This window comes from Triticum urartu, chromosome 2A (assembly GCF_056163025.1).
Source record: "Triticum urartu cultivar PI428250 chromosome 2A, HENAU_Tu73, whole genome shotgun sequence".
Taxonomy (NCBI): Eukaryota; Viridiplantae; Streptophyta; class Magnoliopsida; order Poales; family Poaceae; genus Triticum; species Triticum urartu.
In genome coordinates this window covers 236,052,497-236,065,361 of record NC_141874.1, presented here as the reverse complement: position 1 = coordinate 236,065,361, position 12,865 = coordinate 236,052,497, and positions in this window count along the sequence as shown.

Below are 12,865 nucleotides of genomic sequence, written 5' to 3'. Positions count from 1 at the left end.
AGTTTGTCGACAAGACACTGTACAGAAGAAGACTCAACGGTGTGAAATTGAAGTGTATTCCCCGAGAAGATGGATAAAAGTTGTTGGCAGAGATACATGGAGGCATATGTGGTCACCACATTGGTGCAAGAGCACTTGTCGGTAAAGCTTTCTGGCAAGGTTTCTTCTGGCCAACAGCCCTCCAGGATGCAACTGCACAAGTAACCAAGTGTGAAGCGTGTCAGTTTCATTCCAAGCAGATACACCAACCAGCTCAAGCTCTCCAGACGATCCCTTTATCTTGGCCATTTTCGGTCTGGGGGCTCGACATCCTCGGCCCCTTTCCCCGAGCTGTCGGGGGCTTTGAGTACTTGTATGTTGCAATCGACAAGTTCACAAAGTGGCCGGAAGTGGAACCAGTGAGGAAGGTGACAGCACAGTCAGCAGTCAAGTTCTTCAGGTCGATTGTTTGCCGCTTCGGGATCCCTAACACGATAATCACCGACAACGGCACGCAATTTACGAGCCGCACCTTCACGCAGTACGCCCAAGATCTTGGCGCCAAGGTCTGCTTCGCTTCTGTTGGCTGCTCTCAGCAGGTTTATCTCTCGGTCTGCTGAGCGCGCCCTGCCGTTTTTCAAATTATTGAAAAAGGCAGGTCCAATGAAATGGACTCCGGAAGCGGAGGCTGCGCAGCAAGACCTGAAGAGATACCTGTCCTCCCCTCCAATACTTGTCGCACCTAAGCCACAAGAGAAGTTGCTGCTGTACATAGCGGCAACCAATCAAGTGGCTAGTGCTGCGTTAGTAGCAGAGAGGGAGGCAGATGATGAGCCAGCAACCGCGGCAAGCGCATCCAGCGACAAGCAGGGAGCTTCCCCGACAAGCTCTGGTCCCGACAAAGATGGATCTGCGCAGATACACGACGAGATACACAAGAAGATGGTGCAGCGCCCAGTTTACTTTGTCAATTCCCTTCTGCAGGGGGCTAGGTCAAGGTACTCTGGTGTGCAGAAATTGCTTTTTGGCCTTCTCATGGCCTCGAGAAAGCTGCGCCATTACTTCCAAGCACATGAGATCACAGTTGTCACTCGCTTTCCGCTGAAGAGGATACTGCAGAATCCAGAAGCGACAGACAGGATTGTTGAGTGGGCACTGGAACTATCAAGCTTTGGCCTCAAGTTTGAAAGCACTTCAACTATCCAGAGCAGAGCATTGGCAGAATTCATAGCAGAATGGACGCCAACACCAGATGAAGAAATTCCAGAAACGAGCATCCCCGACAAGGAAGCAAGCAAAGAGTGGCTGATGTACTTTGATGGTGCCTTTTCGCTGCAAGGCGCCGGCGCTGGCGTGCTACTTGTCGCACCCACCGGTGAGCACCTCAAGTACGTAGTCCAGATGCACTTCCCCAAGGAGCAAGCAACGAACAATACTGCAGAATATGAGGGCTTGCTTGCCGGTCTCCGGATCGCGGCAGACCTTGGGATCAAGAAGCTCATTGTCAGGGGTGACTCACAGCTTGTCGTCCGCCAAGTAAACAAGAGTTATCAGAGTCCGTTGATGGAAGCTTACGTCGATGAAGTGAGAAAGCTAGAAGAACACTTTGACGGCCTACAAATGGAGCATGTTCCAAGAGCTCAGAACGCCATTGCAGATGGCCTGTCAAAGTGTGCCGCACTTAAGTTACCTGTGGAACCAGGGATCTTTGTGCTCAAGCTGACTCAGCCGTCCGTAACGCCATCAACTGGACAGAGCAAGAAGAGGAAGTTGGTTTCTGGTGACTATTTGCCGGCCGAGCTTCCCGAAGCTGTCGCCAAGAAGGTCCCCAAGATCAACGCCAAGAGTGCTGAGGAGCAGTCTGCTCCGGCAGACCCTAGGGTTGGTTCCGTTGAAGCAGGAGCTCCCGACAAGTTTTGCTCCAGCAAGCTTGCCGGGGAACGTCACGCTCCGGCAGAGCCGCAGGTTCTTGCCGTAGAAGCGGATATTCCCGCAGCAGTCTCCAAGATCAACACCAAGAGCGCTGAGGAGCAAGATGCTCCGGCAAGCCCTAGGGTTTGTTCCGTTGAAGCAGAAGCTCCCGACAAGTTTTGCTCCGGCAAGCTTGTCGGGGAACGTCAAGCTCCGGCAGAGCCGCAGGTTCTTGCCGTGGAAGCGGATGTTCCCTTAGCAGCAGATTTGCCTTTAGTCCTTGTTGTCGAGCCACAAGCTCCAGCATGGGCACAACAGATTGTCCATTTCCTTCAGATAGGAGGACTTCCCGAAGAGCAAGAAGAAGCGGAGAGAGTAGCCCGACAGTCAAGTATGTACCAGTTTGTCGACAAGACACTGTACAGAAGAAGACTCAACGGTGTGAAATTGAAGTGTATTCCCCGGGAAGATGGACAAAAGCTGTTGGCAGAGATACATGGAGGCATATGTGGTCACCACATTGGCGCAAGAGCACTTGTCGGTAAAGCTTTCCGGCAAGGTTTCTTCTGGCCAATAGCCCTCCAGGATGCAACTTCACAAGTAACCAAGTGTGAAGCGTGTCAGTTTCATTCCAAGGAGATACACCAACCAGCTCAAGCTCTCCAGACGATCCCTTTATCTTGGCCATTTTCGGTCTGGGGGCTCGACATCCTCGGCCCCTTTCCCCGAGCTGTCGGGGGCTTTGAGTACTTGTACGTTGCAATCGACAAGTTCACAAATTGGCCGGAAGTGGAACCAGTGAGGAAGGTGACAGCACAGTCAGCAGTCAAGTTCTTCAGGTCGATTGTTTGCCGCTTCGCGATCCCTAACAGGATAATCACCGACAACGGCACGCAATTTACGAGTCGCACCTTCACGCAGTACGCCCAAGATCTTGGCGCCAAGGTCTGCTTCGCTTCTGTTGCTCACCCGAGAAGCAACGGTCAAGCGGAGAGGGCAAACGCTGAAGTGCTGCGCGGGCTCAAGACTAGAACTTTTGACAGGCTGCACAAGTGCGGAAGAAACTGGATCGAGGAGCTGCCGGTGGTTCTTTGGTCGATCAGAACGACGCCAAATCGAGCCACTGGACAGACACCTTTTGCTCTAGTCTATGGAGCAGAGGCAGTTATCCCCACGGAACTCGTATACGGGTCACCTCGAGTGCTCGCTTATGATGAGCTCGAGCAAGAGCGGCTGCGACAAGATGACGCGCTGCTCCTTGAGGAAGACCGTCTTCAGGATGCTATGCGAGCTGCTCGCTATCAGCAAGCTTTGCGCCGCTACCATAGCCGCAAAGTTAACGCCAGAAGTCTCGAGGAAGGCGACCTTGTTCTTCGGCGCGTTCAGTCCGCCAAGAATTCCAACAAGTTGACGCCGAAGTGGGAAGGCCCTTACCGGGTGAAACGAGTCACTAGGCCTGGCGCTGTCCGCCTTGAGACCGAAGATGGCATTCCTGTGAGCAACTCCTGGAACATTGAGCATCTTCGTAAGTTTTACCCGTAAGGAGCGGTTGTCGGAACCTGTTCCGGCAACCACCTTTTGTACAAGTCTTGCCGCTGTTGCATGTAATCCTTTGTACAAAGCCGGGCGCAGATCCCGTGCATAAGTAAACCTCATGTGCTCCGCACATTTTGTCAATTTTATGCTTTCTATTTCCTGGCATATATGATCTGACACTTTGTGCAGCACCTACTCCACGGTAAGCAATAACGAGCCGTAAAGCTCCATATCTGTATTGTCTCTTCTTCCTTTTGAAAGCAAGGTTCCCCTCGCCCACAAGTTTGCCGGGGGGAAAGGAGAAGACGATGGATGGTATGGGCCAGGCGTCGTTCAAGAAAGTTTCGCCTTGCCGGGAAGCAAACGACAGAAAAGCTAAGTTGCCAAAGTTTGAGCAATCAAATTTTTTAAAATTTTAAGTTATCTCCCTTGAACGACCACACTTTATATGGGAAACCTGTGCGCGGAGGAACCAACTCACAGCTAGTTGCGCCCCTACTTTGTTTCGAGTCCGCTCAACAACTTAAGTGAGCTGCTAGCGCCCTTACTTTGCTTCGAGTCCGCTCAGCAACTTAAGTGAGCCGCTAGCGCACTTACTTTGTTTCGAGTTCGCTCAGCAACTTAAGTGAGCTGCAACTAGTTGCGACAAGGTTTCTTGCCGGTAGCGGCACCGCCAGCAGGCTGTTGATGTTCCGCACTCAGCGCTCGCGGCTCAGGTGCCTGCACCGGCAAGTTCCCTAAAAGCGTAGGGCAAAAACATACAAATGAAGGAATCAAGTAAAGGGAGTAACATTGCAATCATTGCCCACAATCAAGTTACATTACAAAGATAGCTTGTTGTAGCTCTAACAGATTGTTTTCATGACATGATGGGCAGCGACAAGAAAAGAAGAAATGAGCGGCCTAATCTACGCGATCGCCTTTGACCCGCTTGATCCCGCTCACCTTGTCCACAATGGGTGCGACAAGGGCCTTGAGCTCCTCCAGATCAGCTTCTGGCGGCAAGGACCTGAGGATGTTGGTGAGGCGGAGGCCCGGATTGCGGAAGGCCACCTTCATCAACACTTTCTCGAGGGCTCCTGCGCAGATCTCGCGCGACTCGTCAGCTAGTTGCTTGGGGATCCTCTCTCGGAGTCGCTGAAGGGCCGTCGCCACGCCCTTGAAGAATAGGACGAGCTTGGCGCTGGGCTGGAGGTTGTCGTCGGAGGGATACCCAAGATGTTCCATCCCCAGCTGCGCCAGCTCCTTCTCGATATCTGTGGCGGCGTTCACCAGACTCTCCGTCCAGTGCGTCACAGTCTCCCTGAAGGTGTTCTGGGCGGTGGCAGCGCTCTCCAGCAACGCCTTGTCGGCCTTGATTTCCTCCTTCACGGCCGCCTCCTGCTTCTTGGTGCTGTCCAGAGTCTTGATCAAAGTGGTTAGCTTCAACTCAAGATCCATGTTGGAGGCCTTGGCGACACTGAGCTCCTTGCCCTTCTCAGAGACATCGGCCTCCAGCCGCGCCACCTTCGTCTTCAACTCCTCCTTGGCGGCCTCGGCGGCGGCGGCGGCGTCCTCCGCTTGCTTGAGGGCTCTGCCAAGCTTCTCCTCGCGCGAGGCAAGCTCCTCTTCGTGGGCGTCAAGATTGACCTTCCGCTGCGCCAGCTCGCCCTCTTCCGCGGCTAGCTTCACAGCGGCAAGTCGCTGGCGCTCTTCGGCTTCAGCCTTCTCGAGGAGAAAGACCTTCCGCTCTTCAGCGAGCTGCTCCTGCTCCTCCGCCAGGGATTGGAGGGCTTCCGGTGGAAACCCCCGAGCTCTTCTGCGCGCTTCTCAATGTGTGCTCCCGCCTTCGCGACAAGCGCCTCGCGGGACTCCAGCTTGGCTTGTCGCGCGCGGTAGAGCGACATCAACCTGCGCAGCAGCCGCTCTTCTTCGGGCTCGTTGCTGCTGCTACTTGGCGCGTCGACCAGCTTCAGCCCCGCGGAGGCGAGCACTTCTCCGTCGAAGACCTCCCCCTCGACCGGCGCTCTGGAGCTTGATGCCCAGGGAAGATTGATGAAGACGTCGTCGCCGGCCTTCAAATAAACGCCCGGCTGGGGATCCTTGGAACTTGGCGCTGCGGCTTCGGCGGATGGGTCGGCGGTCGGCGTAGCGCCTGGCGCTCCTGCAGCCTCTGGGCCGTCAGTACGATCGCCAGATTCCTCGCCAGTTGCTGCGGCGTCAGCCTTGGCGGCCTCTGCGCCGGTGGCGTCTCCAGCACCGGCAGCTTCGTCGGCGGCGACCTCTGTCTCCATCTGCTCCGCAGCGGATGGATCTGACGGCCGGAAAAGGGGAGAAGAGTCAAATAGAATCCAGCAGAAACTCATAAAGATCAAGAAAAGAAGGATCCAAGGGAAATTTTGAAGCAAGGGGAGTACCTGCACTAGGCTCTGCGGTCGTGGTCTCCGTCGTCGGGGGGCCGCTGGCGCTGTCCCTCGCCGGAGAACCCTCCCTTGCCGGAGACTTCTCCCTCACCGGGAAAGCCTTCCCTTGCCGGAGAATTCTCCCTTGTCGGGGTATTCTCCCTTGGTTCCTGGTGGGGCTGCTCGGCTCCTACACAAGTCAACAAGCAGATATCAACAAAGACAAGTACCCATGCGCGCCTCGCCGCGGAAAATAATTCACACACTTACGCTGGGGGCTGCCATGGAGGAAAGTCGCCGGCTCCGGCAAGGTTGTCTCGGGCGCGCCACCTGTTGTCGCAGTGGGCTCATCCTCGATGATGATCACCGGGGCCTTAGCTCTCTTTGCCGCTCTCTGGGCCAGAGTCCTAAAGAGGAACAGATTCAGGGAAAAGCAAGTGAGAAACAAGACCAACAACAAGAGTTGAAGAAATGCAAGTACAACAAGAGAAGCTTACTCTTCTTCTTCTTCCTCGTCGGAGCTTAACGCGGAGAAGTCGAAGCCTGGCGCGCGCCCGGCGCGAGGAGGCGGAGGAGAAGCTTCCCTTGGCCGCTTGGCGGGAGCAGTGGCGGCGGTCTGAGACGACCCCGCTCCGGCTGTTGGCGCGGCGTGAGTAGCGGCAGGGACTGAAGCGGTGGTCCGGATAGACTCCGCTCCAGTTGCCGTCGTAGCATGAGGCGCTCCCGCGGCAACGGTGTTTGCCGTGGTCGAGCGTGTCACGCGGCGTGGCGACTGTTGGCCCACTTGCCGCTCTGCCACATCACCAACCTTGCGGAGGCGCCTTCTTGGTGGGGATGGAGGCTCTGCTTCTGGTGGGCTGTCTGAAGATGAGGTGGAAGAAGAGTCGATTTGCAACGAGCCGCTCGTGTCCTTGGCGGGCTCGCTTGGCTCGGTGTCTTGCCCGGCAAGCCCCTTCTTGCTGGCAGGCTCCCCTCGCTCGGCACGGCTTGCCGCTTCTGCTGCATCGGCCTCCTCCACAGTGAACCCGAACTCGCCCGCGGCTGCGGCTGCCGCTGCCTCCTCCAGCCTAGTGGCGATGAGCGCCATCTCCGCATCCGTGGTGTCACGGGTGAGGCCGTCCTTCTCGTCGAGGCGGATTGGCACTTCCACCAAGTCGTCGAAGAATTGCTGCACGACCTCGTCTGCAGGCTCCTGCCAAGTTGGCACAATCCCGTGCGAGTCGCATTCCGGCATCATTGCATGGATGCGGTCGAGCGTGGAATTGTTGCACAAAGGCACGACGCCCCCCGGCAACCTGAACACCTCGGGATGCTGGGGGTCATATTTGAACAGCTCCTGCAGCATCGCGTTGAGCTCCAGGACTGTGAAGTTGTAATTGAGGCCTGGCCGCAGCCTCATGATGTCTGCCGCGTTCTTGAACTCCCAAGTGGGCCTCCCCCGTTCCTGCAGGGGGGCGATGCGAAGGCGAAGGAAGTCTGCGCCAACAGCGCCAATAGTAAGCCCGGCAAGCCTCAGGCGCAGGATCCTGGTGACGGCAATCTTTAGCCTGGCGTCCTCTGGAGCCATGTCACTCCAATCGCTGCCGCGTGCTACTGGGATTCGGCGTCGGATGGTAAATGGCTGCGGGCTCTCCTCGTCAATCCAGCACCAATCAGCTCTCCACTCCTCCCACTTGCCGTGGAATTCTCCCTCCAGATAGGTCTCTTTCTTGCCGGGCCTTGAGATCCAGGCAATCCCGCCGGATAGAGGCTCTCCTCTCTCTACTCGGGGTATGAAAAAGTGGCGAAAGAGGGCTACGTTGGGAAGGACTCCGACAAAGTTTTCGCAGAGGTGTGCGAAAACTGCCATTGTCAGGACGGCGTTGGGGTGAAGTCAAGGAGATGGAATCCATAGGTGTTCATGATGTCGCAGAAGAAATCAGAGAAGGGCGGGCAGAGCCCGCAATAGAAGAACAATGCGAAGAAGGGGTACCCATTCGGAGCCTTCTTCCAAGCGGCGGCGGGGTGAACCTTTGTGTGCGGATGCGCGCGCGTCTCCGCCGACCAGAACAGATAGTAGTTCTCCCTCAGCTCCTTCACGCCAAGCTTTGGGGGGAAAACAGACCGCTCCTTCCACAGCGCCGCGAGCCGCTGCGCCTCGGTCGTCTTCACGGTCTTCCCCTTGTCGGCTTTTGGAGCCATGGCGGAAGTAGTGGAGGAGGTCGACGGCGTTGGTGGTGCTAGTGGCGATGGGGGGCGGAGCGCTGCTCTCTCTCTCAGCTTTGGGGAGGCAAGGGAGCGGCGGAGATTTCTGAGATTGGGAACAGCAACGAGCGAGTGGGCCAACTGCCCCTGTTTCCCCTGCTTATAAAGGGGGAGGGGGCGGACGTTCCGCATTTCTGAATAAAGAAACCCCCACGCCCTCTCCCACGACGCTGCATTCAACGCGTGCCGTTCGGGGAGGGCGCGGTGGATACGGAGTGAGATACGGCGTAACCTAGGCCGCGCGTGCCCGTGCCCTGTTTTGGGCCTGGCCCAACAGCGCTCGGCACCATGTATGGCCCAGGCCCGGGGGCTCCTGTTGGTGTACTAGAGTAGGGGTACCCTAGTATCCCGAACTTGTGCACGGGCAGTCGCAGCATCCCGCGGCAAGGCTTGCCGGGTGACCGCCAAGATCCTCCGTGGTTCCTTTGGAGCCATTCAAGAACAAAGTGTCCAAGTCAAGAAGACAAGAACCCGGCAAGAGGAGCTTGCCGGGAAGGCCACTCAAGGCATTTCAAGGAACTTGCCGCGGCGCACCATGCGTTCCGGCAAGACCCGGTGAGCGACAAGCTCCCGGACGCGACAAGACAACGACCGCGGCAAGGCGTTTGCCGCAGCAAGCCACCTCTCCGCGCCCGCGCTCCAGCACATCCACCAACGTGTCGCTCTGGGGTCCTTCCAGGCGTACGTGGCGGAAGGCTGTGCAGCTAGGGGCGTGCGGTGGCAAGCGGCGCTGACAAGATCACCATCGTGGCGAACGGTGGCGTCCCTGGCGGTCCCTTTTCGCACTGTTTAGGCGACACAGACGGGCATTTAAGACCCTTGTCCCCTGCCGTGAGGGTTAGGTATGATACATTGTAGCAGGTAGCTGTGCCTACCACAGCACCTTTCCATTTTTGCCCTTTACCTCCGTTGCCACCTGTCGGTAGCCCCTTGAGCATATAAAAGGAGGCCCGTGTGCAACGTAGAGGGGGGTGAGCCAGTTCGAACACTCACGCTCGGTCTTGCTGGCCGCTGGTGTGTACTGCAGCACTCCGCGCTCCCGAGCTAGCTTTGGGGGGAAAACGGACCGCTCCTTCCACAGCGCTGCGAGCCGCTGCGCCTCGGTCGTCTTCACGGTCTTCCCCTTGTCGGCTTTTGGAGCCATGGCGGAAGTAGTGGAGGAGGTCGACGGCGTTGGTGGTGCTAGTGGCGATGGGGGGCGGAGCGCTGCTCTCTCTCTCAGCTTTGGGGAGGCAAGGGAGCAGCGGAGATTTCTGAGATTGGGAACAGCAACGAGCGAGTGGGCCAACTGCCCCTGTTTCCCCTGCTTATAAAGGGGGAGGGGGCGGACGTTCCGCATTTCTGAATAAAGAAACCCCCACGCCCTCTCCCACGACGCCGCATTCAACGCGTGCCGTTCGGGGAGGGCGCGGTGGATACGGAGTGAGATACGGCGTAACCTAGGCCGCGCGTGCCCGTGCCCTGTTTTGGGCCTGGCCCAATAGCGCTCGGCACCATGTATGGCCCAGGCCCGGGGGCTCCTGTCGGTGTACTAGAGTAGGGGTACCCTAGTATCCCGAACTTGTGCACGGGCAGTCGCAGCATCCCGCGGCAAGGCTTGCCGGGTGACCGCCAAGATCCTCCGTGGTTCCTTTGGAGCCATTCAAGAACAAAGTGTCCATGTCAAGAAGACAAGAACCCGGCAAGAGGAGCTTGCTGGGAAGGCCACTCAAGGCATTTCAAGGAACTTGCCGCGGCGCACCATGCGTTCCGGCAAGACCCGGTGAGTGACAAGCTCCCGGACGCGACAAGACAACGACCGCGGCAAGGCGTTTGCCGCGGCAAGCCACCTCTCCGCGCCCGCGCTCCAGCACATCCACCAACGTGTCGCTCTGGGGTCCTTCCAGGCGTACGTGGCGGAAGGGTGTGCAGCTAGGGGCGTGCGGTGGCAAGCGGCGCTGACAAGATCACCATCGTGGCGAACGGTGGCGTCCCTGGCGGTCCCTTTTCGCACTGTTTAGGCGACACAGACGGGCATTTAAGACCCTTGTCCCCTGCCGTGAGGGTTAGGTATGATACACTGTAGCAGGTAGCTGTGCCTACCACAGCACCTTTCCATTTTTGCCCTTTACCTCCGTTGCCACCTGTCGGTAGCCCCTTGAGCATATAAAAGGAGGCCCGTGTGCAACTAGAGGGGGGTGAGCCAGTTCGAACACTCACGCTCGGTCTTGCTGGCCGCTGGTGTGTACTGCAGCACTCCGCGCTCCCGAGCTAGCTTTGGGGGGAAAACGGACCGCTCCTTCCACAGCGCCGCGAGCCGCTGCGCCTCGGTCGTCTTCACGGTCTTCCCCTTGTCGGCTTTTGGAGCCATGGCGGAAGTAGTGGAGGAGGTCGACGGCGTTGGTGGTGCTAGTGGCGATGGGGGGCGGAGCGCTGCTCTCTCTCTCAGCTTTGGGGAGGCAAGGGAGCGGCGGAGATTTCTGAGATTGGGAACAGCAACGAGCGAGTGGGCCAACTGCCCCTGTTTCCCCTGCTTATAAAGGGGGAGGGGGCGGACGTTCCGCATTTCTGAATAAAGAAACCCCCACGCCCTCTCCCACGACGCTGCATTCAACGCGTGCCATTCGGGGAGGGCGCGGTGGATACGGAGTGAGATACGGCGTAACCTAGGCCCGCGTGCCCGTGCCCTGTTTTGGGCCTGGCCCAACAGCGCTCGGCACCATGTATGGCCCAGGCCCGGGGGCTCCTGTTGGTGTACTAGAGTAGGGGTACCCTAGTATCCCGAACTTGTGCACGGGCAGTCGCAGCATCCCGCGGCAAGGCTTGCCGGGTGACCGCCAAGATCCTCCGTGGTTCCTTTGGAGCCATTCAAGAACAAAGTGTCCAAGTCAAGAAGACAAGCACCCGGCAAGAGGAGCTTGCCGGGAAGGCCACTCAAGGCATTTCAAGGAACTTGCCGCGGCGCACCATGCGTTCCGGCAAGACCCGGTGAGCGACAAGCTCCCGGACGCGACAAGACAACGACCGCGGCAAGGCGTTTGCCGTGGCAAGCCACCTCTCCGCGCCCGCGCTCCAGCACATCCACCAACGTGTCGCTCTGGGGTCCTTCCAGGCGTACGTGGCCGAAGGCTGTGCAGCTAGGGGCGTGCGGTGGCAAGCGGTGCTGACAATATCACCATCGTGGCGAACGGTGGCGTCCCTGGCGGTCCCTTTTCGCACTGTTTAGGCGACACAGACGGGCATTTAAGACCCTTGTCCCCTGCCGTGAGGGTTAGGTATGATACACTGTAGCAGGTAGCTGTGCCTACCACAGCACCTTTCCATTTTTGCCCTTTACCTCCGTTGCCACCTGTTGGTAGCCCCTTGAGCATATAAAAGGAGGCCCGTGTGCAACGTAGAGGGGGGTGAGCCAGTTCGAACACTCACGCTCGGTCTTGCTGGCCGCTGGTGTGTACTGCAGCACTCCGCGCTCCCGAGCTAGCTTTGGGGGGAAAACGGACCGCTCCTTCCACAGCGCCGCGAGCCGCTGCGCCTCGGTCGTCTTCACGGTCTTCCCCTTGTCGGCTTTTGGAGCCATGGCGGAAGTAGTGGAGGAGGTCGACGGCGTTGGTGGTGCTAGTGGCGATGGGGGGCGGAGCGCTGCTCTCTCTCTCAGCTTTGGGGAGGCAAGGGAGCGGCGGAGATTTCTGAGATTGGGAACAGCAACGAGCGAGTGGGCCAACTGCCCCTGTTTCCCCTGCTTATAAAGGGGGAGGGGGCGGACGTTCCGCATTTCTGAATAAAGAAACCCCCACGCCCTCTCCCACGACGCCGCATTCAACGCGTGCCGTTCGGGGAGGGCGTGGTGGATACGGAGTGAGATACGGCGTAACCTAGGCCGCGCGTGCCCGTGCCCTGTTTTGGGCCTGGCCCAACAGCGCTCGGCACCATGTATGGCCCAGGCCCGGGGGCTCCTGTCGGTGTACTAGAGTAGGGGTACCCTAGTATCCCGAACTTGTGCACGGGCAGTCGCAGCATCCCGCGGCAAGGCTTGCCGGGTGACCGCCAAGATCCTCCGTGGTTCCTTTGGAGCCATTCAAGAACAAAGTGTCCAAGTCAAGAAGACAAGAACCCGGCAAGAGGAGCTTGCCGGGAAGGCCACTCAAGGCATTTCAAGGAACTTGCCGCGGCGCACCATGCGTTCCGGCAAGACCCGGTGAGCGACAAGCTCTCGGACGCGACAAGACAACGACCGCGGCAAGGCGTTTGCCGCAGCAAGCCACCTCTCCGCGCCCGCGCTCCAGCACATCCACCAACGTGTCGCTCTGGGGTCCTTCCAGGCGTACGTGGCGGAAGGCTGTGCAGCTAGGGGCGTGCGGTGGCAAGCGGCGCTGACAAGATCACCATCGTGGCGAACGGTGGCGTCCCTGGCGGTCCCTTTTCGCACTGTTTAGGCGACACAGACGGGCATTTAAGACCCTTGTCCCCTGCCGTGAGGGTTAGGTATGATACACTGTAGCAGGTAGCTGTGCCTACCACAGCACCTTTCCATTTTTGCCCTTTACCTCCGTTGCCACCTGTCGGTAGCCCCTTGAGCATATAAAAGGAGGCCCGTGTGCAACGTAGAGGGGGGTGAGCCAGTTCGAACACTCACGCTCGGTCTTGCTGGCCGCTGGTGTGTACTGCAGCACTCCGCGCTCCCGAGCTAGCTTTGGGGGGAAAACGTACCGCTCCTTCCACAGCGCCGCGAGCCGCTGGGCCTCGGTCGTCTTCACGGTCTTCCCCTTGTCGGCTTTTGGAGCCATGGCGGAAGTAGTGGAGGAGGTCGACGGCGTTGGTGGTGCTAGTGGCGATGG